General features: G+C 40.4%; 1 long non-coding RNA gene and 1 pseudogene across 1 annotated transcript in view; one reads left to right on the forward strand and one right to left on the reverse strand.

The window, feature by feature from the left end:
• The window catches only part of LOC114221702 (uncharacterized), a 102,735-nt gene extending 83,665 nt beyond the window's left edge, over positions 1 to 19,070 (forward strand). Inside the window, exons 4-7 of the long non-coding RNA XR_003611796.2 lie at positions 5,408 to 5,570; positions 9,627 to 9,758; positions 10,313 to 10,403; positions 18,103 to 19,070. This is a non-coding gene — a long non-coding RNA (uncharacterized LOC114221702). The remainder of the gene's footprint in view (positions 1 to 5,407; positions 5,571 to 9,626; positions 9,759 to 10,312; positions 10,404 to 18,102) is intronic.
• Positions 19,071 to 24,099: 5,029 nt separating this feature from the next.
• LOC114220492 (ADP/ATP translocase 2 pseudogene) lies at positions 24,100 to 24,973 on the reverse strand (annotated as a pseudogene).
• Between the last annotated feature and the right edge of the window lie 1,273 nt (positions 24,974 to 26,246).

Consider the following 26,246-nt stretch of genomic DNA (forward strand, 5'->3'; position numbering starts at 1 on the left):
TCTGCTTCTAACTTTAGATCTCCATTCTGACCGTGACCTCAACCCTTTGATTCTTCTCCACATGGCCTTGCCTTGGTTTCTGGCTTGGGTTCAGGAGTAAACAAACAAGTAAATAAATAAGTGACCTATGATTCTGGAGAACAGAGAGGGAATTTAGTTGTGTGGAAAGTTAAGTATCTCTGCCCTCTTACCCTTTCAGCCTCCCATAAGCATCTTCAAAATGAAGAAGGAGAAAAGGACCCACTTCACATTGTCTCAAAGCCTGCCCTAAGTGGTTGGCTGCTTCCCATTTTATTATTCCAGATGTTTGCCACTTAGTCAACATGGGCCCACCAAGCAGAGAGACCCTCAACTGCTGAAAGTAGGGAGCAAATATTTTTCTTGGTTTCTCTTTCTGCTTGTACAGTTAGGAAGTGTGTGCTACCTGCATTCCATGACAAGGTGTGAAACAGTGTGTCTGGCTCTACCAGGGACAATGTTCAAAATAGGAGTCTTTTTTTTTTTTTTTAACAAAGATCCTGGAAAGATGAGAAAGAATGGGTACCAACCAACCTTCCTGACTTCTGGAAACCAAATTTGTTTGTCAGTCTTAAGCTAGCAGAAAAGTAAATTTTAAACCCCAAGTTGCAAAACAAGATGGAATTAGCTTGACTTTAATGCAAATTTATATTCAGGAGTTACTTCTGGCCAAACCCTTTGCTTATTGTCCCGTAAGTCATGTTGGAATTCCTTTGGCTTACTGTTCCATATGGTTTTTGGGTCAAGCCTACAGAAAGCCATCAATATTTTGGGTTTCATCACTTTTGTTTCTACTTATTTATTGAAGCAAAAAAAAAGTATGACCTTTTTGTAGAACATAGTAAAGTCATTCTCCCACTTAGAAGCAGGCCTCATTCTAGAAGTCTGTATAGAAGTTGTTTAGGGCTATGAATATATTTTCTCCTTGACTTCTAGTCTGAACCAAAAAAGCATTTGTGCTGAAATTTTATTTATTTATTTAAGATTTTATTTATTTATTAGAGAGGGACACAGCCAGAGAGGGAACACAAGCAGGGGGAGTGGGAGAGGGAGAAGCAGGCTTCCCACTGAGCAGGGAGCCTGGATGAGGGGCTCCATCCCAGGACCCTGGGATCATGACCTGAGCCGAAGGTAAATGCTTAACAGCTGAGCCACCCAGGTGCCCCTGTGCTGAAACTTTAGTGTGTAGAAGAATCATGTAGTGATTCTTGTTAAAAAAGAATTATTCAACCCCACCCAGAGATGTGTGGGCTCAGAAGCTCTGCAGGGGGTCTGTGGATCTACATTTGAAATAAAATCCTCAAGGGATACAGATGCATTGAGAAGCATGCTATAAAGGCAGTTTAACCCACAAGGGACTGAAATACCAGAGATTTTAGATGAAAAATAGTAAAATAAAAGTTCCGAGCTGAGAGAAAATATTTAGAATAGATTTACAAAACATATCTAGAATGGTGTACAATGAACAGCAGATTTATTTAGAGTAGGATAAAGAGGTGCTGATTCATTTATCCTCTCAACAAATATCATTTGAGGTCCTACTTTGAGATAGTCACTAATTTAGATGAGAGGACCATAGTGGTTTGACACAGTTCCTCTCAAAGTTTATAGTCATTGGAGGAAGCAGATGTTAATAAAATTATCACACTACATGAATAAATCATCACAAATTGAGGTAAGCACTCTGAAGAAAAAGTATACCATTCCCTAAAAGTGTAGGACTTAGGTTGGGGGTGCGCAGTGGGAGAAAACTTTCCTGAGGAGATGATACTTGGGTGGAGATCTGAATGAAGTTGTCTCAGTGATGTGTGATTGGTGGACTGGTGCAGGTGGCTGGGGATGAGGGCATTCTGAGGGGATTGTGTATATAAAGGTCTAAAGAGGAGGAGGCACCTCTCTGGCTGAGAAGTGGGAAGAAGGCCAGCGTGGCTGGAGCACAGAAGTTGAAGTGGCAGATGGCAGAAGAGACTGGAGAGGGAATCAAGATCCTTGCAGACCCTTGTGTAATGATGTTGATCTTTAGCTTAAAATCATTAAGTGGAATGGACTGTGTGTGTGTGATCACTGGTAGCAATGTGAGCAGATTGCAGGATGGCCAGAGTAGATACAGATAAAGTTTGCAAGTTTTTGTAGTGCTGTGAATGAGGTTTAATGGCCTTTTGGACTTGGGTAGAAAAGTGGAAAAGGTGGGAAGAAAACAGATTCCAGAGACACTTTGGAGGTTGTTGATGGGTTGGCTGTGAGGAGTGGGTATCACAGAAGATGTCTTGGGCTTCTGTCTTGTGCATTGGATAATGGTTATGCCTATAATTAAAATAAAAATAGTGGAAAGGACCAGATACTGGGGGAAAGATAATTTGTTCTTAGACATGTTGAGTTCAAGATTTTAAAGCAGAGATATTTAGGCAGGTTGATGGAAAAACACATCCAGAATTCACTGGAGTAGTTTGAACTGAAGGTAGAAATTAAGGCCATCGGTGTCCAAATTATTACTGAAGCTTTAAGCATAAGTAATATTGTGGGATGAGAATTCAGAGGAAAAGAGAAGAGGTTCTGGGAGAGATCCTTGGAAAACTTCAATATTTATGGCAAATAGAGGAGGATGAGCTTGATAAATATGCAAAGGAGTGGCCAGAGAGGTGTTAAAAAGCCAAAATAGAACAAAAATAACCCAGAAGATTGTGGTGTTATGGAAGACGTGGGAAGAAGGAAGAGTTTCAAGAAAGAAGTAGTAGTCCTTGCTGCTGAATGCTGCTGTGTGGTCCAGGAAGATAAGGAATGAAAAAAAGATTCCCTGATAGATGAAAGTGGTTGACTTCAGTGGACCTCACGGGAGCCATTTTAGTGGTATTGATGGGAATAGAAGCCACACTGGCATGTCTGGGAAGTGAGTAGAGGTGAGAAAATGGAAGAGTTTCATGACGCTTACTGGTCTCTCTGTTAGTAGCGTTAGTGTTTGTTTGCTTGTTTGTTGCCCAGTTTCTCTTTAAAGTGTGTTGTTTTCCTTTGATGTCTCAGTAGTGGTGCTTGTATTTTTATCAGCCCACCATTAGGCTTGCAGAGAGAATAATTAAAAGTTTTTTTAAAAAGCTGAAAAAGAATATAAAAAAAAAAACCTTCCATAAGAGACTGGACAAGAGTACCAAGAAAAAGAGAAAGAGTGAAAGGGGTTCACAAAGATATGTCTACAGATAAAAATAATAGAACAATATAAGAGAGAACTCTTAGGACACTCTTATTATGTACGAGGCACTTGGTAAAGCACTTTAAATATAATAACTCATTCAGTAATCACAGCCCTAGGAGTTATTCTCATTCTGTAGATCAAAGGAACTGGGACACGGAGAGTTTGAGTAAATTGCCCAAGGTCATCGGGATAAATAGTGGTTGAGCTGGATCATAAACTCTGGTGTCTTGAATCTTTAGTCTTCATAACTAAATGAGTATGAGTTTGGCAAGTAGAATCAAGTGAGTTCAGAGTAGTAGAAAATACAGACAAAGCAGGGGACCTGACATGGGCTGAATCCCACTGAGGTGAAGTGAATGGTAGCATGGGAGAGATGTGAGCAAAAGTCCTGGAGTATGGACTACCAGTCCCTCCTCCTGCAGACACTCCAGCCTTTGCTAGTGATTTTCTTAGAGACCACCCCCCCACCCCCACTACACCATCTTTAGGCTTATAAGGGCAGTGATTGAAATATTCACATCTCTTAGCATACTCAATCTTCTTTATATGGTAGCAGTATGCTACTGCTTTAATTTAGCATAGTCTGACTCAGCTTTGAGGTCTTAACCCCTGTGGTGGGATGATAGGAAAAAAATCCCTCTTGATAACATGTCCCCAAAGTATTTTTCTCTTTTGGCACAATGTCTAGCATTCAATAATAGTAGCTATTTTATTTATTATTGTAACCTCACAACTGAGAAGAGGGGGCGCACATAGTTTTGAAGATGCTCTTCTCGATGGGCAACTTGGCCATATCTGAGGGATTTTTTTTTTTTTTGGCTTCTTTGGCACTATACTTTAAGAAGGTCTTAGAGCATGTTCAGGTGAAGGTAAATGAATTAATAGTTTTATCATATGAAAAATGATAGAATTAAGGATGAAAAAAGAAAAGGAATACTAATGGCAGAAACTTCAAGAAGATACACTTTGTCTCAATACAAATAACTGATTTCTAACAAGGCCTTTGAAAGTTATAACATGCTGCCTTAAGGAATAATGTGTTTCTCAACCTTGGATGTGGTCAACATGGCTAAATATATACTTGGTAAGTGATAGATATGTTGTAGATAAGTGATTCATAAGCTGTAAAGAGTAAGCGTATGGAAGATGTCTATTAAAATAGGCACCCAAATAGATTATTGAATAGCTGAATAAATTAATGGAGCTGGAAGCTATATCCCAGAGAGTCTATGATCCCATATAATTCCTCACATCTTGGGAAATCAGTAGTGTTTCAGTGACAAGGGATGGTTTTGGATCCAGATGGGGCACTGCCCAAAGGGAAAGGTAACAGTGGGCCTTGGGTTTGGTTGATATGGTGGCCAAGGAAGTATGAGGTATGATGATGAGGACAGTGGTTACAGCCAGTTGGTCAGCTTCTGTTTTATCTTGAATCACTCCAAGCTCTTGATGCCTAATTACCATAAAAATATCAGGAAAATACATCCTCATCTCCAAGGAATATCACCACTGAAGGACAGGTGACAGGGAAGCTCAGGCAAACAGCCACCAGGGACAAGAAAATGTACATTCTGGCAGACAAATGAACAGTCATATTAAAACTAAAGTTATTAACCCTGATAATCACCTTGAAATGATTTTTCTAAATTTTTTCATGAAGAAACAAGATTCAAAATACATAGTTGACATCAGCTATTCCACCCATGACTCTCAGCTAAATGTCTTTCAGCTTTGCTCTGTAGCTCCCTTCTGTTCTAAATTATTCTAGGGCTCTACAGGAATTTATAAATTCTGGTGTTGCTGATTAAAAGTAGTTTTACAAAAACCTTGTTGATAAAAGTGTGGTGGCTATTGAGTAAACAGTTGTCCTGAATTGTCAAAATATGTCAGCACAACTTGCTATAATAATACGTTTTGAACTGGTGGGTCAACTCTCAATGCATTAAATGGGTTCCTTTTTCTTCCCATGGATTTTCTTTGATGTCAAATTGTCATGGTAACAGAATAGCAGCATTGCCAAATGTAGTTTTCATGGCAGGAAAAAAATATAAGCCACATGCTGTAAAGCAAACCATAGAAACTGTTCAACTGCACATATCCAGAACTGACATTCAGATAGGACAAGTCGGTCTACTTGCAGGCTATATACCCTTGTGGAGTTGGCTACAATAAATGTGTCTCTCTCTTTCTTTTTTCTTCAAGATCAAGAGCAAGAAGATAAAGAATTAAACAAAGAAACACATTGTGGTTTATAATTCTGAAAAGGAAATAAGAACAGCTCTCAAACCAGTGAGAAAATGAAATTAAGTAGAAATTATGATAAAGATCTCCTTTGCTGTTTGTAGAATTTGCCCTGGGACCTAAGGTAACCTTTACAAATTTGAGTCTGTCTTACTGTTCTATTCTGACCCACTCTCCAGAAGCAGGAGTTTTCTGGAAAGAGTGCTTTCCTACTTCTTCATGTCTCCTTCCACCTGTTGCTAGGGTTATTCCTGGCTACCTACATTTGCTTTTTCAGAAAGGAAAAATAAGGTAAAAAGCTTAGAACTGGAAAAACTTGTAAGATCACATAGCCTGACTTCTTCATTTTATCCACAAGAAAAAAAAATGATGCTTCTAAAAGTTCGGTGGTTATCCCTGCCCACACAGGAAGCTAGTGGCATTACCATGGGTAAACAGCTAACACTTGTTGCAACATGATCGTATTTTAAGTTCTTTAAAAAACGTTAGGTAATTTAATCCTCCCAACGATCTTATGAAGTAGATACTAGTATCTTGATTATTTTGCAGATAACAAGTGTTTGTGTTACTTCTGGTAAAAGCCAGGAAGTAGCCAAGCAAAGACTCAACATGGGCATCTACGGTGGAGAAAGTCATGGGGTTTTTGAGGAAGATAAATTTATATTGCAATTCTTGCATCAGTACTTAGCAGCTTTGAGATGTTGGGTGGTTTCCTACATCTCTCAAGCCTCAGTTCCCTCGTCTGTAAAAGAGGGTGATACAGGATGGTTTTAAAGGTTAAATGAAATTATATGTCTTAGCATAGTGCCTGGCACTTAGGAAAGGCTCAGTTAACAGTAGCTATCATTTTTATTATCATTTTATTGTTTTTAAAAAGATTTTATTTCTTTATTTTTAGAGAGAGTGAGAGAGAGTGCAAGCAGGGGGAGGGGCAGAGGGAGAGAGAGAATCCCAAGCAGATTCCATGCTGAGCACTGAGCCTGATGCTGGGCTCCATCCCATGACCCTGAGATCATGACCTGCCCCGAAAATAAGAGTGAGATGTTTAACAGACTAAGCCACCCAGGTGCCCCTCATCATTTTATTATTTTTATATCTCAATCTTCTGGATTCTATCGAGAGATTTCCACTAACCTGTTTATCTTATTGTCCAATATTGTCCAAACACCTCTACAAATACAATGTTTATGAAACCTTGAACCATATTTTTCAGCATTGGAGTTGCATTAGAGTAAAAATATAGCCTCTCCAATAAAAGTAATTAAACAAATTTTAGTTGTATCTTTTTGTTCTTTAGTTTTTGAGCATCATTAAGGGTATATGTAGTTTCCAGACTTCTTACACTCACTTTATTTCTCTTATTCTCTACCCATACCTGAAAATAGCTCCTCTTAGTTACTATCTCCTCAGTGTCCCTTCCCCCACATTCCCTAAGTATAAATCACAATTATATTGTATTACCCAAAGCCACCTTAGGTAGAAATGTAAGTATATGATCATCAAATTTCAGAGTGTACAGTTTCCTTAAAAATCATGTTATCCAATCATTGTTGGGGGAGGATGTGAGTTGAGATGTGTGGATGAGGATTTATGATTTTAAGTTCTACTCCAAACAACCAGCATCATCCCAGCACAGCAGCATGATTTATCCCACATGCAAATTTTTTACCTTTTCTGAGTGGCCAGTAATTGTATCTCTGCCAGTTCCATCAACAACTGTCTACATTCAGAAATGTCAGCCCGGTTATTAATCTACAGGAAATAACAGTAAGAGTGTTGATTCATGGGTGTGGAGTTCTATATTATAAAAAATTTCCAGGTAAGGTGGATTAAAAGCAGCAACATTTTTCTAGTATCAATTGTCCTAAAATTTAGGTGACTCACTATTCCTATAGATTCTGAATCTCATTAACGTTGTAACTGTGCCCAAAGTTATTCCAAAATATATAATGTAGGCTCTGTTATGGGAGCTCTTTGCTAAGGTTATGGAAGAAACTGGTTTAGAGCTTAGAAGTAGAGATGGAAGATGTGTATATGTGTGGGGAGGGGAATGATGCTGAAAAACACCTGGAAAGTGACTTCAGATTTTAAATTTCATGAGGTTAGGGATACTTTATTGTGCAGAATTGCTCCACTTTTCCTTTCAACTCTATAACTGGATGATGTTGATGATTAATTCCTTTATGCTTCTTCTTGCATCCAAAAGAGTTGGTTAGTGGAGCCAAGCACTCTTTATCCCTGGTTTAAATAGAGAAAACCACAATAACACGGAATCAGCAGTACATAATGGTTCATCTTCCAAGATATCAGAACTCAAATTTATTTATTCATTCATTCATCTATCCATCTATTCAACAAATATTTGTGGAGCACACATTATGATCCACCAAGAATTGACCAGGTTCTAAAGGACTGACTGACACAATCAAGCAAGATAATGCTCATTCATTTTAAAAGAGGAATAGTCGTTTCTAATCATCAGAATGTTTGGGCATGCCTGTCCTGAGACAACCCAAATTTGTCAGAAGATTGCTTGGACAATGAGGAATCAGAACAATGATTATCATCACTTTTGTTTGTTTTATCAGACTATGGAATAGTCTGAAATACATACCTCTACCATAGCAGCAATGATTACATTCAATTAACATCCATTCTATGAAAACTATCAAGTAAATGTCATAAGCCCAACACTGTATGAGGTACTAAAAAAAACTACCAATTATTGTATACCACTCAATTTTACAGATCCAGCAATTTATGTATAGAGGAATTATGTAAGTCACCCAAGATTATACAACTTTCCTTACCTGTTCCTTCCACAACTTGGTGATGTCAGATAGCCTTTCTCTCTTTAGTGCCTCTCCTAACCTACTGGCATCAATCCTAAGATATCAGTGAATTGCTGATAAAAAAGTGTCTAACACTGTTAGATAAAAAGTTATCTAACACTTAACATCACAGGGCTTTTATGCTCTCATTTCCCCAAGATTAAAGACTTGAAACTAAAGACAAATAGAGCTGGGTTTGGTATAAAATAAGGCTGATATTATAGATTGAGCACCAGTAGGCCTTGGTGTTTATGTTCTGTTTCAATGAATTTGCAATGAACTAGCCAGCCATCATTCCTCTGTCTTCCTCCTTCCCCCCACCCCTCTCCTTTTCTCTCCTCTCCTTCTCCAGAAGAAGGTATTTGCAAGATGGTTGGGAAAGATTACACTTAAAGGTATGGCCTGGGAAAGGAAGGTTTTCCTCTGTGTTGGGCCTTATGTGAGTAGAACGCCATGATCTCCATAGCAAGCTACCTTTCTTAAAAATGCGAGGTAACTGAACATGTTCTGCAGGCAGAGCTAGGAGAGTCTTGGGAAGTGAGCCAGGTGGCAGCAAGTCTGAGGAGGGGAGCATCAGAGTATAGGCTGATGTGAGACTGGACTTTCTTAATGAGCAGTAAGCACTGGCCCATGTATGAAACATACAGATCCTGTTGACCTGGGCAAATAGAAGCACAAGATTGACTGACATGGAGGACTTAAGAGGGTGAGAATATAGAAAATCAAATATAAGGTAGAAGAAGTATAAATACAACCAGATTAAAACAATTACTTTTAAGGCACCTGGGTGGCTCAGTCGTTAAGCATCTGCCTTCGGCTCAGGTCATGATCCCAGGGTCCTGGGATTGAGCCCCGCATGGGGCTCCCTGCTCCGCAGGAAGCCTGCTTCTCCCTCTCCCCCTGCTTGTGTTCCCTCTCCCACTGTGTCTCTCTCTGTCAAATAAATAAATAAAATCTTTAAAAAAACAATTCCTTTTAGGGTGTGCCACTCTTGATCTTGGGGTCGTGAATTTGAGTCCCACATTGGGGATAGAGATTACTTTTAAAAAATCCCTTTTAACATTTACATTTGAGGATGTTCTACAATTAAGAATAATGTAAAATCATATTCATTGTCTTGTTAATGGAGACATAAAATATTGGTAAGAAAAAAGTTGTGAAATAGTATAGAGTATATGACTGCAAGATATAAGAAAAATGTGTGTATGGAGAAGGCTGGTTGTAACATGGTAGTGGTGGTTTACACTAGGTGATGATATTGTAGATGACTTAATTTCTTCTTCACACATATTTGTATTTTCTATAAAACACTTATTTGTATTTTTAAAAATGTTTTTATTTTTTAAAAGCTTTATTTTAGACAGAGAGAAGCAGACTCCCCACTGAGCACGGAGCCCAGTGTGGGGCTCGATCTCACAACGCTGAAATCCTGACCTGAGCTGAAATCAAGAGTTAAATCCTTAACCAACTGAGCCACCCAGGTGCACCTTTATTTTAAAAAGTGGGGCCCCCCAAAAATAAGAATTTTGTCAGTGATTCTGTACTAAAAGCAGGAAGCAGTTTATAGCTGTTAAAATTTGGCCACTAAAGACACGGGTTATTTTGGTCTCATGACAGATGTTTATGGAACAGGATGTCCCAGCCTCTCGTAAGTCAAACTGGCTAACTTTGTACTTTGCACACTGTAGTCTGCTGTGAGCATGAAGATAATCAAAACTGGAAAGGTATTTAATTTATCATGATGGTGAAGTGCAGTGTACCTGGAAGACGGGTGTTGTGAGAGATTCTAGTCTCTAGACAGCAGGGAAGGCAGAGAAAATGCCGAGAAGTTGTTGACAACCATACTGGTCCCTTGCCTACTCAACCTCTTCCCTAGCTCTGACAGCCTGGAGGAATTAAACTCCTTTTCAACTTCTCCCAGGCCTCACTACTCCTTGGTGCTTGTCCCATCAGCCGAAGCAGAGCATTTTGATTAGGATTCTTTGAGGGTCATTAACATGAAAAAACACTGATTTTTAATTACTCTCTTTTCCAGGTCACCATTGACCCTTGCCCATGGAGCCTCCCCTCCATTCTGAACACTTTGAATTCTGCCTTCACACCTTCGCAAGGGCTCAGTAACTTCGGTCCGTGTTCCCCTTGGAGTGCATGTTGCATCAATTTCCTCACTGCACCAGTTCAAACCATTGAAACCATTACTGCCTCTCCCTTTATCCTTTGCTTCCTGGCCTCAACCCTGCTTCCCCCCACCCCCAGATCCTCCATTCTTATGCCAAAGTTTTCTTTTAAAAACAATTGCTCATGTCACTCTTCCCCCCCACTATCTAATACCTTATGGTACTCTGTGGTATAATCCAAATGCGTATGCATGACCTCAAGTTATATCCCCAGTTTCTTTACCCACACCACCCCTTCCTCAGAGACTACCTCCTGGGAACTCTAGGTTCAGCCCCAATAGATGTGTCTGGTCCAGAAGAAACACATTCTGTTTCTCTATACCTTTGCTAATGCTGTTCCCTTTTCCTGCCTTTCTTAGCCTAAAAAAAAAAAAAACCCCTTCTGATCTTCAAAGCCTCAACTCAGTTACTTCCTCCTGGAAATCATAAATATAGCCACCAAATTTCTAGTTGTTCAAGTATTTATATGTGCTCTGAGAGCACTCTCTGTTCCTAGGTATGGTGTGGCTTTTACCGTTATTGTATAATAATTCAGGGGTCCTCGTGTAAACTGGAGGTAATGGCAATATCTTCCTTAGAGGGCTGTTGGAAGGACTAAGTGAGTGATAGATCACATTCTCTGTTAGGCAGGTTTGTGTAAGCTAAAGAAATAGCTGCACAGTTCGTAGAAGGCAGGCAAAGGGGCCATGAGGCAATTGGTCCTTGAGAAGTCACCAGCAAGCAAAAGCCATAATTAAGCAAAATCCAGAAGATAAATGCAGTAAATTGTGAGGTAATTCCCTGTTGGTAGCAGGAATAGTAGGCAGACATGGAGGAGCCCAAGGCCCTGAGAGCAACTGCTTTGCCCCTCTACTCTGATAGATACTGAATCCTATCCTATCCCCAGCCTACTTTCCTGGCCCCATCAAGGAAATACATAATTTGCAGGGCCCAGTGAAAAGTGAAAATGTGAGATTCCTTGTTCAATAATTATTAAGAATTTCAAGACAGCAGCCTTAGTGTATTAAACCAAATGAGTGTCTATTTCTTGCAAATATAATAGTTTGGCGAAAATATTCCTCCTTTAAATCTTGTTCCCCAGGATGCCTGTGTAGCTCAGTGGATTAGGCGTCTGCCTTTGGCTCAGGTCATGGTCCCAGAGTCCTGGGATGGAGCCCAGCGTCGGGCTCTCTGTCTGCCACTCCCCTTCCTTATGCACTCTCTCTCTCTCTCTGACAAGTAAATTTTTTTAAAGATTTTTTTTATTATGTTAAACCATACATTACATCATTAGTTTTTGATGTAGTGTTCCATGATTCATTGTTTGTGCATAACACCCAGTGCTCCATGCAGGACGTGCCCTCTTTAATACCCATCACCAGGCTAACCCATCCCCCCACCCCCCTCCCCTCTAGAACCCTCAGTTTGTTTTTCAGAGTCCATCGTCTCTCATGGTTCGTCTCCCACTCCAATTTCCCTCCCTTCATTCTTCCCCTCCTGCTATCTTCTTTTTTTTAACACATAATGTATTATTTGTTTCAGAGGTACAGACCTGTGATTCAACAGTCTTGCACACTTCACAGCGTTCACCATAGCACATACCCTCCCCAATGTCTATCACCCAGCCACCCCATCCCTCCCACCCCCACCACTCCAGCAGCCCTCAGTTTCTTTCCTTAGATTAAGAATTCCTCACATCAGTGAGGTCATATGATACATGTCTTTCTCTGATTGACTTATTTCGCTCAGCATAATACCCTCCAGTTCCAACCACGTCGTTGCAAATGGCAAGATATCATTCTTTTTGATGGCTGCATAATATTCCATTGTATATATATACCACCTCTTCTTTATCCATTCATCTGTTGATGGAATTCATGGCTCTTTCCACAGTTTGGCTATTGTGGACATTGCTGCTACAAACATCGGGGTGCACGTACCCTTTCGGATCCCTACATTTGTATCGTTGGGGTAAATACCCAGTAGTGCGATTGCTGGGTTGTACAGCAGCTCTATTTTCAACTTTTTGAAGAACCTCCATACTGTTTTCCAGAGTGGCTGCTCCAGCTTGCAGTCCCACCAAACAGTGTAGGAGGGTTCCCCTTTCTCTGCATACCTGCCAACATCTCTCATTTCCTGACTTGTTAATTTTAGCCATTCTGACTGGTGTGAGGTGGTATCTCATTGACGTTTTGATTTGGATTTCCCTGATGCCGAGCGATGTTGAGCATTTTTTCATGTGTCTGTTGGCCACTTGGATGTCTTCTTTGGAAAAATGTCTGTTCATGTCTTCTGCCCATTTCTTGATTGGATCATTTGTTCTTTGGGTGTTGAGTTTAAGAAGTTCTTTATAGATTTTAGATACTAGCCCTTTATCTGATATGTCATTTGCAAATATCTTCTCCCATTCTGTCGGTTGTCTTTTGGTTTTGTGGACTGTTTCTTTTGCTGTGCAAAAGCTTTTTTTTTTTTTAAAGATTTTATTTATTTATTTGAGAGAGAGAGAATGAGAGATAGAGAGCACGAGAAGGAAGAGGGTCAGAGGGAGAAGCAGACTTCCTGCTGAGCAGGGAGCCTGATGTGGGACTCGATCCTGGGACTCCAGGATCATGACCTGAGCCGAAGGCAGTTGCTTAACCAACTGAGCCACCCAGGCGCCCGCTGTGCAAAAGCTTTTTATCTTGATGAAATCCCAAGAGTTCATTTTTGCCCTTGCTTCCCTCATCTTTGGCGATGTTTCTAGGAAGAAGTTGCTGCGGCTAAGGTCGAAGAGGTTGCTGCCTGTGTTCTCCTTTAGGATGTTGATGGACTCCTGTTTCACATTTAGGTCTTTCAACCATTTGGAGTCTATTTTTGTGTGTGGTGTAAGGAAATGGTCCAGTTCCATTCTTCTGCATGTGGCTGCCCAATTTTCCCAACACCATTTGTTGAAGAGACTGTCTTTTTTCCATTGGACATTCTTTCCTGCTTTGTCAAAGATGAGTTGACCATAGAGTTGAGGGTCCATTTCTGGGCTCTCTGTTCTGTTCCATTGATCTATGTGTCTGTTTTTGTGCCAGTAACATACTGTCTTGATGATGACAGCTTTGTCATAGAGCTGGAAGTCCGGAATTGTGATGCCACCAGCTTTGCTTTTCTTTTTCAACATTCCTCTGGCTATTCGAGGTCTTTTCTGGTTCCATACAAATTTTAGGATTATGTGTTCCATTTCTTTGAAAAAAGTGGATGGTATTTTGATAGGGATTGCATTGAATGTGTAGATTGCTCTAGGTAGCATTGACATCTTCACAATGTTTGTTCTTCCAATCCATGAGCATGGAACGTTTTTCCATTTCTTTGTGTCTTCCTCAGTTTCTTTCATGAGTATTTTATGGTTTTCTCAGTACATATCCTTTGCCTCTTTGGTGAGATTTATTCCTAGGTATCTTATGGTTTGGGGTGCAATTGTAAATGGGATCGACTCCTTAATTTCTCTTTCTTCTGTCTTGTTGGTGTATAGGAATGCCACTGATTTCTGTGCACTGATTTTATATCCTGTCACTTTACTGAGTTCCTGTATGAGTTCTAGCAGTTTTGGGGTGGAGTCTTTTGGGTTTTCCACATAAAGTATCATATCATCTGCAAACAATGAAGAGTTTGACTTCTTTGCCAATTTGGATGCCTTTGATTTCTTTTTGTTGTCTGATTGCTGTGGCTAGGACTTCTAATACTATGTTAAATACCAGTGATGATAGTGGACATTCCTGCCATGTTCCTGACCTTAGGGGGAAAGCTCTCAGTTTTTTCCCATTGAGAATGATATTCGCTGTGGGTTTTTCATAGATGGCTTTTATGATATTGAGGTATGTGCCCTCTGTCCCTATACTCTGAAGAGTTTTGATCAAGAAAGGATGCTGTACTTTGTGAAATGCTTTTTCTGCATCTATTGAGAGGATCATATGGTTCTTGTTCTTTCTTTTATTAATGTATTGTATCACATTGACTGATTTGAGGAAGTTGAACCAACCTTGCAGCCCAGGCATAAATCCCACTTGGTCGTGGTGAATAATCCTTTTAATGTACTGTTGGATCCTACTGGCTAGTATTTCGGTGAGAATTTTTGCATCTATGTTCATCAAGGATATTGGTCTGTAAAATTCTCCTTTTTGATGGGGTCTTTGTCTGGTTTGGGGGGCAAGGTAATGGTGGCCTCATAAAATGAGTTTGGAAGTTTTCCTTCCATTTCTATTTTTTGGAACAGTTTCAGAAGAATAGGTATTAATTCTTCTTTAAATGTTTGGTAGAATTCCCCTGGGAAGCCATCTTGCCCTGGGCTTTTGTTTGTTGGGAGATTTTTGATGACTGCTTCAATTTCCTTGGTGGTTATAGGTCTGTTCAGGTTTTCTAGTTCTTCCTGGTTCAGTTTTAGTAGTTGATACATCTCTAGGAATGCATCCATTTCTTCCAGATTGTCTAATCTGCTGGCATATAGTTGCTCATAATATGTTCTTATAATTGTATTTCTTTGGCGTTGGTTGTCATCTCTCCTCTTTCATTCATGATTTTGTTGATTTGGGTCATTTCTCTTTTCTTTTTGATCAGTCTGGCCAGGGGTTTATCAACCTTGTTAATTCTTTCAAAGAACCAGCTCCGAGTTCCATTGATCTGTTCTACTGTTCTTTTGGTTTCTATTTCATTGATTTCTGCTCTCATGTTTATTATTTCTCTTTTCCCACTGGGTTTAGGCTTTATTTGCTATTCTTTCTCCAGCTCCTTTAGGTGTAGGGTTAGGTTATGTATTTGAGACCTTTCTTGTTTCCTGAGAAAGGCTTGTATTGCTATATACTTTCCTCTTAGGACTGCCTTTGCTGCATCCCAAAGATTTTGAACAGTTGTGTTTTCATTTTCATTGGTTTCCATGAATTTTTTAAGTTCTTCTTTAATTTCCTGGTTGACCCATTCATTCTTTAGTAGGATGCTCTTTAGCCTCCATGTATTTCAGTTCTTTCCGACTTTCTTCTTGTGATTGAGTTCTAGTTTCAAAGCATTGTGGTCTGAACATATGCAGGGAATAATCCCAATCTTTTGGTACCGGTTGAGACCTGATTTGTGACCTAGGATGTGATCTATGTTCCATGGGCACTAGAGAAGAATGTGTATACTGTTGCTTTGGGATGGAATGTTCTGAATATGTCTGTGAAGTCCATTTGGTCCAGTGTGTCATTTAAAGTCTTTATTTCCTTGTTGATCTTTTGCTTAGATGATCTGTCCATTTCAGTGAGGGGGTGTTAAAGTCCCCCACTATTATTGTATTGTTGTCGATGTGTTTCTTTGCTTTTGTTATTAATTGGCTTATATAATTGGCTGCTCCCATGTTCGGGGCATAGATATTTACAATTGTTAGATCTTCTTGGTGGATAGACCCTTTAAGTAGGATATAGTGTCCTTCCTCATCTCTTATTACAGTCTTTGGTTTAAAATCTAATTTGTCTGATATAAGGATTGCCACCCCAGCTTTCTTTTGGTGTCCATTAGCATGGGAAGTGGTTTTCCACCCCTTCACTTTCAATCTGGGGGTGTCTTTGGGTCTAAAATGAGTCCCTTGCAGACAGCATATTGATGGGTCTTGTTTTTTTATCCAATCTGATAGCCTGTGTCTTTTGATTGGGGCATTCAACCCATTTACATTCAGGCTAACTATTGAAAGATATGAATTTAGTGCCATTGTATTGCCTGTAAGGTGACTGTTACTGTATATTGTCTGTGTTCCTTTCTGGTCTATGTTGCTTTTAGGCTCTCTCTTTGCTTAGAGGACCCCTTTCAATATTTCTTGAAGAGCTAGTTTTGTGTTTGCAAATTCCTTTAGTTTTTGTTTGTTCTGGAAGCTTTTTATCTCTCCTTCTATTTTCAATGACAGCCTAGCTGGATATAGTATTCTTGGCTGCATATTTTTCTCGTTTAGTGCTCTGAAGATATCATGCCAGTCCTTTCTGGCCTGCCAGGTCTCTGTGGATAGGTCTGTTGCCAATCTAATATTTCTACCATTGTAGGTTACATATCTCTTCTCCTGAGCTGCTTTCAGGATTTTCTCTTTGTCTCTGAGACTCATAAGTTTTACTATTAGATGTCGAGGTGTTGACCTATTTTCATTGATTTTGAGAGGGGTTCTCTGTACCTCCTGGATTTTAAGGCCTGTTTCCTTCCCCAAATTAGGGAAGTTCTCTGTTATTATTTGCTCCAATATACCTTCTTCTCCTCTCTCTTTCTTCTTCTTCTGGGATCCCAATTATTCTAATGTTGTTTTGTCTTATGGTATCGCTTATCTCTCGAATTCTGCCCTTGTAATCCAGTAGTTGTTTATCTCTCTTTTTCTCAGCTTCTTTATTTTCCATCATTTGGTCTTCTATGTTGCTAATTCTCTCTTCTGCCTCATTTATCCCAGCAATCCGAGCCCCCATTTTTTATTGCACCTCATTAATAGCCTTTTTGATTTCGACTTGGTTAGATTTTAGTTCTTTTATTTCTCCAGAAAGGGTTTCTCTAATACCTTCCATGCTTTTTTCAAGCCCAGCTAGTATCTTTAAAATCATCATTCTGAACTCTAGTCCACCATCGTGCTAATGTCCGTATTGAGTAGGTCCCTGGCGGTCAGTACTGCCTCTTGTTCTTTTTGTTGGGGTGATTTTTTCCATCTTGTCATTTTGTCCAGAGGAGAATAGATGAATGAGAGAACAAAATGCTAACAGGGTAACAATGTCCCCAGAAAATATACACTAAACAAATCAGAAAAGACCTGAAACCAGGAGAAAAGAAAGGGAAAGAAAGAAAAAAAAGGAAAAAAAGGTAAAGAAAAAGAAAAAGATAAAAACAAACAACAGAACAAAACAAATAAAAACAGAATATGAGCAAATATGATCAGGCTGGTGCATAGATCAGTGCCACACACTAGATTTTATGGTGTATTTTTTCTGTTAGAAAAAAAGTGCGTCCCAAAATTTTAAAGAAGGAAAAACTTATATATGTACAAAAGTAAGGGTTAATATGAAGGGATGGAGTATGACTGTAAAGATGAAAATTATAAAAGATTTTATAAACGGAATTGATAAGGTAAGAAGTTGTTTGAAAAAAGAAAAGAAGATTTAAAAAAAAAAAAAGAAAAGGGAGAGAATGTGATCAGGCAGGAGACTAGAACAAAGCCATACACTAGAGATGTAGGGTATATTTTGATCTGTTAGACTATATCTCAAAATTTTAAAGAGAGAACAACTTATATATATATGCCAAAAATAAGGGTAACTACTATGAAGGGATAGAATATGACTCTAAAAATGTTTTTTAAAAAAGGGATTGAGAAGATGTTGGTTGAAAAAGGGAAAAAGAAAAATTTAAAAAAAAAGCAGTTAAGAAAAATTAACTTTGAAAGACTAAAGAATCATGGGAAAAAGCCATGACTTTTATGTGCAGTATTCCTGTAGCGCTGGAGTTCTGCCATTCTCATTGATCGGTAAACTTGGTCTTGGCTGGCTGTTCGTGCTGATCTTCTGGGGGAGGGGCCTGTTGTTGTGGTTCCCAAATGTCTTTGCCGGAGGTGGAATTGCCCCGCCCTTGCCAGTCCGGGGTAAGTAGTCTGCTCGGGTTTGCTCTCGGGAGATTTTTTTTTTTTTTTAAAGATTTTATTTATTTATTTCAGAGAGAGAGAGTGAGAGATAGAAAGCACAAGAGGGAAGAGGGTCAGAGGGAGAAGCAGACTCCACATCGAGCAGGGAGCCCGATGTGGGACTCAATCCCGTGACTCCAGGATCATGAGCTTTTGTTCCCTGCAAGCTTTCTGTACAGCTTTGGAGGAGGAGAGTGAAAACAGTGGCCTCCCAATCTCCGCCCCTGAGGAGCCAAGAACTCGGGGCCCCACTCCTCAGTGCGCCCCCAGAGAAAAGCAGTCACTCCCATCTCCCTGGACTCCGGCCGCACTCCGTGCTCACCCGGCCTGTGACCAAGCATTTCTGTCTCTGATACACGACCCCGTGTTGAGTCTCCAAACCCAGCAGATCCCTGCGGTGCGCTCCCATGCCGCTCCTCCTGGGGGAGGAAGGGGAGTGTCCCCGGATCTGCCACTTGTTCGGTCCCTGCTGGAAGAGCCATGGCCCGACTGTGCCATGGATCACAGTTTATGGCCACCCCGAGCTTAAAGCCCACTCCTCGGCTCCGTCTCTGCAGCCGGCTTCCCCGCTCCGATACCTGGGAGCTCTGGCGCACTCAGGCACCCCTGGTCTTTCTGTGACCCTGAGGGTCCTGAGACGACACTGTCCCAGGGAGGGTTCCACCCCCCGCTTAGCCACTGGAGCGACGTCCCTCAGTGAAGCCGACTTCTAAAATTTCCACTTTTGTGCTCCGTGTCTCTATCACTTGCCAAAAGTGGCGGACAGAGGCCCCCTCCCCCACCGTCTATCCTCCCGAATATTGGGAGGATAGCTTTGGAGGAGGAGAGTGAAAACGGATACCGGATTCACTTCTCCGCACGTCCTCCCTTCCAGAAAGTGGTCGCTTCTCTGTTCAGAGAGTTGTTGCTACTCTCTTCTTCGATCTCCTGTTGAGTTCGTAGGTGTTCAGAATGGTTTGATCCCTATCCAGCTGAATTCCTGAGACCAGACGAAATCCAGGTCTCCTACTCCTCCGCCATCTTGCTCCGCCCTGACAAACAAATAAATAAATTCTTAAAAAAAAAAAAATCTTGTTCCCCTTTATTTGTAACTAATCTGGTTTTGAAGTGGGTATAATATGTGGTTTCTTTGTAACTCTCATGGTATTTTCTTTGTAACCTTGAGACACTTAGAACTTTCTATCCTGCTATGATGGATACTGACAGTCTGATCTCCCCTCCTGGCAGATGAGTTGGGGGTTTTTGTTTTGTTTTGTTTTTTAGCTTTTTTTTTTTTTTGAGGATGAGTTGTTTTAAAAGTGGGTCTATGTCTGATTTATCTTTGTTGCCTCCAGCCTGCTTATATCCAGCTCACTTGGTTGTACTAACTAGTAAAGGAATCATCATCTCCTGTTTCGGAGCAGGTTACCAAGAGTAATTAGTTACAGGATCAAGGATAAGACTGAATTATCTTGGGATAATTCCTTGCACAAAACATGCCCCTGGTGTTAGAATTATCACAACCAGGCATGCCCCTCCCCCCCAGTAAGGGAGAAATAACATTCCTTGTGATCACAGAATCCTTGCTCATAGATACGAGTTTCAGTAATTACAAAAAGAAACTTTTTGAACCCTTGCTTGGTAAAATATGCTTATAGGTTGTCACATTTATTAAACACTTTACTTTGCACCGGGAACTGTCCTCAATACTTTGCATACATCAGCTTCCTTAACTTGATTCTCACTGTGAGCACAGTAAAGGAGGTGCCATTGTGCCCACTGGGCAATAGAAGGAACCAACGCTTAGAGCACATTGCCCCAAGTGATAAAAACAGCTTAGCGTCTACCCTTTATTGCTTTGTCAAATTTCACTAAACCTCTGAGAGTGGCGCTAGAGAAAATAGTGTCTACCTCCCTCTCTCCCTCATTTGAGACCTTTGTCCTAGCTCTTCAGGGATTGACATCTCCCCCAGAGGTATCCATTGCCAACAGGCTTTCCCATCACTCCTGTTATTCAAAGAAAAAAAAATGTACTAAACTCAGTAAGTATTCCTAGTATTTGCCTTAAAAAGCAAAAGCCCAGAATATGCATTTAATTAGAAGCACAATGCTCTAAAACCTTTCCTACACAGTGACCCTAAAGGCAGAGGAAAGTGGTCAGTCACTCCAAACAGAAATTTTCCTCAAATCTTGTATATTGTTTGTAAAATCTATGAAAATTTTGTGTTCTCCATATCACATTTTCTTTTGTATTAAAGTTACTTTCATTAAACTTGATTATAAGTCTTTTAAAGATTTTATTTATTTACTTGACAGAGAGCACAAGCAGGGGGAGGGGCAGAGGCAGAGGGAGAAGCAGGCTCTCCACTGAGCAGGGAGCCCGATGTGGGGCTCAATCCCATCACCCTGGGATCATGGCCTGAGCCCAAGGCAGACGCTTAATCAACTGAGCCACCCAGGCGCCCTAGAGTATAAATCTTATTAAATTATTTAACTCTACATCCCACCCATCCCAAATCTTTCAGTAAAAATGGAGCTCTTAGAACACGAGCCATTTGTCCTGTGGTTCTTATATCCACTGGCTTACCTCTGATTCCTGTATTTTATTAATTGAAAAGTAATAAATTAATACTCTGTGAAAGGCAGAATTGGGGACCAGAGAGGGAGAGAGTGATGGCGGGGAAAGAACTGTCTTCCCTGTGGGCCTCAATTCACACTCTGATGGCCCACTTTCCTGGAGATGCCTCTCCAGCTGTCAGAATAGCATGTTGAGAAGCAAGAGCAAGGTAGATACCAGTCCTACTATCTGGGCCATTGGGCACACACCTGACATATGGGTTGGGATTAGGGTGTCATGCTTAAAAAGACCACTGACAGCTGGATGATGTCTAAAGAAGGCACTCAAAACCATGGCAAACAATATTAGCCAACACTATGGAAGCACTAAAAATAAGCTAGACATTTGGTAATTAAAAAAATATATAGGGGCACCTGGGTGGCTCAGTCATTAAGCGTCTGCCTTCGGCTCAGGTCATGATCCCAGGGTCCTGGGATCGAGCCCCACGTCGGGCTCCCTGCTCAGCAGGAAGCCTGTTTCTCCCTCTCCCACTCCCCCTGCTTGTGTTCCTGCTCTCGCTATCTCTCTGTCAAATAAATAAAATCTTTAAAATATATATAATTTTATTGAATATGTACAGCAGCCTTTTTGAGGTATTATCTAAATTTTACAGATTAGAAAATTGTAGCCCAAAGAGATTGAATAGCTTGCGTGAGGTCCCATACTAATGGCTGATAAATGATGTGGCAACATTGTTGATTGCCTTCTCAATTGTCATTCTCTCTTTTCTTGCTAACAGAGCCTGATTGGGTTCATCCTCCTCTAAGAGTCCATGTCTTTCTAAAGAGGCTGAGTCCCTCTCCAGGGCACTGGGAATAGGGGGGAATGATGAGCCTTAGTCAGTTTAAGCCAATGACGAGCATTTCATCATCCTTACCAAATGATTGGTGTAGGCACTGGCAAGGAGATGTGAGGAGAAATCAAAGGATTAAGTTTGGGGAAGTTTCCTCTTGCTCTTTTTTTTTCTTAAGATTATTTATTTATTTAGAGAGCATGAGTGGGGGGAGGGGCAGAAAGAGAGGGAGAGAGAATCTCAAGCAGACTCCGCACTGAGCCCGGAGCCCCACATGGCACTGGATCCCATGACCCTGAGACCAAAACCAAGAGTCTGCAGCTAAACCAACTGAACCACCCAGGCAACCCTCCCCTTGCTCTTAAAGCGGCAAAAAAGGGATGTTTCTTTTATGCTTCTGGATATTGTCATCTTTATGTGGCACTGAGAGCTGTGGTAGTCATTGTAAAGGATCCAGATGACATTAATTCTCTCAGAGGCTTTATCATTTTATCTCTATCAGCAGAAAGAGTGATAGCTGATTCCTCTAATCCAGTCAGGGATTAGGCGGAGTTAAGACTGGTTGCAGTTTATCAAAGGTTCTGTCCGCCTCTAATTTTCTTCTGTACCCAAAGGATAGTTTTTATGATCTTTTAACAGAGAGCCTCGTATGTTTGCTGGGGTACCTTCCCCTGGTGGTCTTGAACTTGAAATCCTCATGCACATCACAGGGACACTGCAGAAAATCCCACTCAGCTTTTCAGCAGGTTTCTTCATGGCTTTTAGCTTAATGCCCTCAACAGCTCCAGAATTTGATAAATGTCTTGGGGAGAAAATAGCCTGTATTAGGCTCAGTTCTCTGCCCTTCTGTTTCTACCTGGCCATCAGCTCTTCAAGTCTTCAGTCTTGTCTCTCCATGAGACCACTGAAGGTCTCTGGTGTCTCTGTCCTCCAGCAGTGACCTTGTGCTTAGGCAAAGTCCAGGTGCACAGCCTCTTGCCCTGAGCCAGATTTGGCAAATATCTCCAGAACAAAAGAGGCTGAAGTCAGCACATGTCTCCACTTGCTCTAGAGTCCTGTGCCCTCTAATTTTGGTTGTATCAGCAACTCTTTGATGCCTTTACACGTTAGAGGATTTTTGAAGTTTACCCATTTGTTTTTTCTCAGCAGGACCATTGGCCAGCTACAAGCTTGGCAATGCCTTATTGTTTTTAAAAAGTAGATGATATAAAATGACAATCTTATAAATTTTTATTATAAACATTTTCAGTTGCACAGAAGAGTTGAAAGAATAGTAAATCATATGTCTATCACTCAACATAGAAAAAACATTGCCATTTTACTCTATTTGCTGTCAGCAAACTTTTGCTGAACGATTTTAAAATAATTTGCAATCTTGGGGCACCTGGGTGGCTCAGTGGTTGAGTGTCTGCCTTTGGCTCAGGTCATGATCCCAGGGTCCTGGGATTGAGCCCCACATCAGGCTCCCTGCTCCACGGGAAGCCTGCTTCTCCCCCTCTCACTCCCCCTGCTTGTGTTCCCTCTCTTGGTGTGTCTCTGTCAATAAATAAATAAAATCTTAAAAAAAAATAATTTGCAATCTTATGACAGCTCCATTACAAACAATTCAAATATCTTCTAAAAAATATTTCCTTATATTATGATACCATATTGCACCCAAAAAGATGAACAGTTTTCTTATATCATTTGCTAACTAATCTATAATACACATTTCCATTGTCTCCAAAATACCCTCTATAGCAGTTTCATCCAACTACGATAAAATCACGTGTTGGTTGTTATGTTTCTTTTAATATAGACTCTTTTATTCATGACATTAACAATGTGAAGATGCTAGACCAGTAGAGTCAGAGTAAATATTTTTGGTAAGGACATGACATAGATGATCTGCATAGTTCAAACTGCATCATTTCAAGAGGCATGTGGTCTCTCAAGCTTCATCATTAGTGATGCTAATTTGATCACTAGGTTAGGGTGGTGGCAGTCAGATTTTTTCCATTGTACAAATAAGTGTTCCCTTTGTCATTGCCAGGTCATCTGGCACTGTGCAGATGTTCTATTCCCCTCCAAACTTTTACTTACTGAATTTAGTATTTATTGATAATTCTTGCCTGAATACATCTCATTGAAGTTTGTCATATGGGTAATTTTCTACTTCTGTCATTCCTCCTTCATTCGTTATTGGACATGCCTTTCTTTCTGTTTTAAGACATTTTAAAAAACTTCCCTTTGTGAACTGAGGATGCACTATACTTTCTTCCAATGATGGAGGATAAATTCTAATTACCCTTAAATTACTGATTTCCTGAGTAAGGAGATGATATCACCTTTAATGCTGGCAAATAGGTTAATTTCTTTTTTTTTCCACTTTTACTTATTTTTTATTTTTAAATTTCAGATATTTTTTTATTTCTTCAAACTTATTTATCAGGAGTGACTGAAATAAAAAATATAATTGAATCCCATCATCACGGAAATGGCTTTAAGAGAAAACTGGTCAGATGAATATTATCACTTCCCATTTTCAGCCAGTAAATAGTTGCCATTGATAAACAGACAACCAACAGTCTGTCAAGAAGGTTCAAGATATGTTATATGATACAACATGCCTGTTCACACGGGGTAAAAACTAGGAAATAACTTACGGGAACTTCTTGATTTCATCATATAAGACAAGCGCAAAAGCACCTGAGAACATTGGACCATGAACACTTGAAAAAGCTTTGGCTCCTTTACCACGAGCAATCTTCCTCCAGCAGTCAGGCATGCCTTATACATGATGTCAGTTCCTCTGTGCCCTGACTGAACTCTCATATGGCCACAAACAGTGTCAGATGGAGAGGAAGTCAACCCAGCAACCACTGTGACAGATTGTGCGATCATCCTGCTGATGATGAAGATGGGAGTGTCCTTGGGATCTGGAAGCTTTCCCTTTGCAGTGTCATACATATGGAAGTAGGCAGCTCAGTGGCTGAGAATACCCTGCACAGACACATTAAACTTGGTATAGGCCCTTAACTGCACCAGATTTGCAGATCTATAGTCACTGAGGCCTCTGAATTCCCTTTCAGCTCCAGCTTCATCCACATCCACTGCTAGCCTGGTAATGGCAAAATCAAAAGGACACCAAAACACAAGGATGTGGCCCCAGTGACACCACCAGATGCCAGATTCCCTGCAAAGTCGTGCCAAAACTGGTTCTCTTGTCCACACCACCCAGGAAGATCTGCTTGCATTTATCTTTGAAGGCAGAGTTGAGAGCCTGAGCAGGGAAGTATCTGTTGACATTGGCCAGGTGACCAGGCAGAAGGATAGGACTTGCTGCTCCGTGGGGATACAAACCACGCAGTCTATAATGCCCTTGTATTGCTTATCTGCGGTGATTTGCTTGCTGGCATGCTGTACCTGCAGCAGCAGCTCACCCACTCAGTGGGCGCTACCATGGTCTTGGAGATGACTACAGCCACTCCACTCGCCAGGAAGTCCTTGGTGAAGGACACAGCAGTATCTGTCATGTTGAAAGGAAAGAGGAGGTGGGCCATTGTGCAACTGCAGTAGGAACTGGCTGGGACTTGGGCTTTGGGATCTTTTGTTTGTTTGTTTGTTTGTTTAATATAAGCTTGGACTTGTGGATTTTTATGGATTCAATGTGTTCAGTGAATTACAGTCCTTATTCTTCTTGATGTTTAAAATAGGCCAGATATTGCCAGTGGTATCTCCTCTCCATTGGCTTGTATGTCATATTTGAGCACCTCTGTATTTTCTGCACAAGATAGTCTACGTCACCTTGTACTTAAGCCATTTCTTCAGGAAATCCTGGTTTCTTTAACTGGGGGATAGAATATGGAAATCAAGATAATGGAACTAGTGATGCTCATTACTATAAGGATGATACTGCATCGAGGGTAATGGACAGAGATCTATATACATACCTTTAAAAAAATCATGAATTTTCATTAGATATTTCAAATTAACATTTAACATTACAATTTTTCTTCTTTTATGTTCTATTTGTGTCTCTTTTTGTTTCCACTGAAAATCTGGGTCCCTAGTAATCTATTTCCTAATTTTCTCTGTCCTACAGATACATAAAATAATTTAAAAATTATAGTACTGTTATCATTAAATCTTGGAATATATTCCACTAAAAATAAACAGTCAAAAGTCCTTTGAAATAATTCTTTTTCTGATATAAGAATACATCTTATATTTGGTTTCAGTTTGTTTTCAATTTTTTGGTTCTTTCTTAAGATTTGTTTTTAATTATGTAAATGTTTTAACTGCTTCCTATTCACCCCATTGATGAGGGAGAGATTCTTGCCCTAGGATTAGGGGAATAGCCAGACACGTAATACCTGACATTGTACCAATAAGATAGCGATTTATTAGTCACTTATGCTCACAGCATGGGGGAGAAGGACACATACTTCATGGAGGATCACACAGGGGTTGTATTCAAGAACAGAGTGAACTGCAAGGAGCTGTACCTTTTGTAGTATCAAGAGGGTGGGCAGTCTCCTGGTTCCTGCAAAGGACGTGATTGGCTCCTCTCGGTGGATGTGATTGGCTCATCGAATAATTCTGTGGGCGGGCAGAAAACTGAAACCTGTGCTCAGAGACAAGAACGTTGCCTGTTCCCTTTGAAAAAGAGGGTTTTGTGGCTAAAGGACCTTATATCCTCGAGGAGCAGAGCAGGGAGGGGAACTTTAGTTCAAGATCCTCCTGATTTGACCAGATGTCAAGGCAGCACATCATATCAAGCCTTAATTTTGGTCTTATACCACAGTA

The sequence above is a fragment of the Eumetopias jubatus genome, unplaced genomic scaffold, assembly GCF_037043125.1.
Source record: "Eumetopias jubatus isolate StellerSeaLion01/CBP00866 unplaced genomic scaffold, mEumJub1_p1.0 scaffold_14, whole genome shotgun sequence".
NCBI lineage: Eukaryota > Metazoa > Chordata > Mammalia > Carnivora > Otariidae > Eumetopias > Eumetopias jubatus.